The sequence below is a fragment of the Gopherus flavomarginatus genome (assembly GCF_025201925.1).
Source record: "Gopherus flavomarginatus isolate rGopFla2 chromosome 13 unlocalized genomic scaffold, rGopFla2.mat.asm SUPER_13_unloc_2, whole genome shotgun sequence".
NCBI lineage: Eukaryota > Metazoa > Chordata > Testudines > Testudinidae > Gopherus > Gopherus flavomarginatus.
The window spans coordinates 4130225-4131547 of record NW_026114610.1 but is presented as its reverse complement, the minus strand read 5'-3'; positions in this window follow the sequence as shown (position 1 = coordinate 4131547).

The following is a 1323-nucleotide window of genomic DNA, read 5'->3' as shown; positions in this document are numbered from 1 at the left end:
GGAAGCATCAGGGCCTCAAGCAGTGTCTTAATAAGAGCCCCATGGGCTATTCTTTGGCCTGAGGCTGTAATGAAACCCCTTTCTTTCCATAAGGTTCCATGGGCATGCACCACCATGTATGCATAACGACTGTCAGTATATATATTAATAGTCTTTCCAATTCCCCTTCGGAGCGCCTCAATAAGAGCCACCAGTTCCGCCGCCTGGGCAGATAGGTTGGGGCTTAGCTGAAACTTATACACTTCTCCCTCCTTAACTATGACGGCTGCTCCTGTAAATCGCTTCCCGTCCTCTACATAACTAGATCCATCTACATACATTTCAACATCGGGGTTGGGCCAGGGTATATCTGAAAGATCAGAGCGAGGTTTAGTTTCTTGTTGTAAAACTTCAATACAATCATGGGTGGGACTAGCCCCATAAGGGACTTGGGGCTTTGGTAGTAAAGTAGCTGGATTGAGGGAACTAACTGTTTTAAAAGTTAGGTTAGGAGCTAACAAAAGTCCTATCTCATATCTGGTATGCCTGCTGGGGTTTAAATGTTTTTCCCCGGCTCCTGTTCCCAATATCTGAGGTATTCCATGGGGTACCACAACCTCAGTATCCCCACCCAGGGTTAGTTTTTCAGCCTCCTGTACAAGGAGAGCGGTCGCAGCTACAGCTCGGAGACAAGCTGGCCAGCCCTTAGCGACGGGGTCCAATACCTTGGAGTAATAACCCACAGGTTGCCAGGCCGGTCCCGACCTCTGGCACAGAACCCCGGACGCCACCCCCCTTCTCTCATGAACGTATAGAGTGAACGGCTTCCGGGGATCCGGGAGAGCCAGTGCGGGAGGCTGAACCAAGGCTTCTTTAAGCTCTTGAAATGCTTTTTCTTTTTCTTTAGTCCACTCCCAGTTAAGCAGACCCTCTTTAGTGAGGGACTCATATAGTGGTTTAGCCTTTCCGCCGTAGTCAGGGATCCAAAGCCGGCAAAAACCGGTCAGTCCCAAGAAAGCCCTTAGCTCTCTGGGATTTCGGGGTTGAGGGCTTTCAAGTATCGCCTGGATTCTGTCTTTACCCAAGCTACGACGTCCCTGACGAAGCTGATATCCGAGAAAAGTAACCTGTTGTTTGACCAATTGGGCTTTCTCTCTAGAAACCTTATATCCCTGAGCTCCAAGAAAATTGAGGAGCTCTATTGTACATTCCTTACAAGCAGTCTCTGTTTCAGTACTTAGGAGTAAATCATCACAGTACTGAACTATGTTACATGAGAAATGTGCAGCTAGGAACGGAGCCAGGTCTCTTTTTAGTTGGCTGCCAAAAATCTCGGGGGCACAA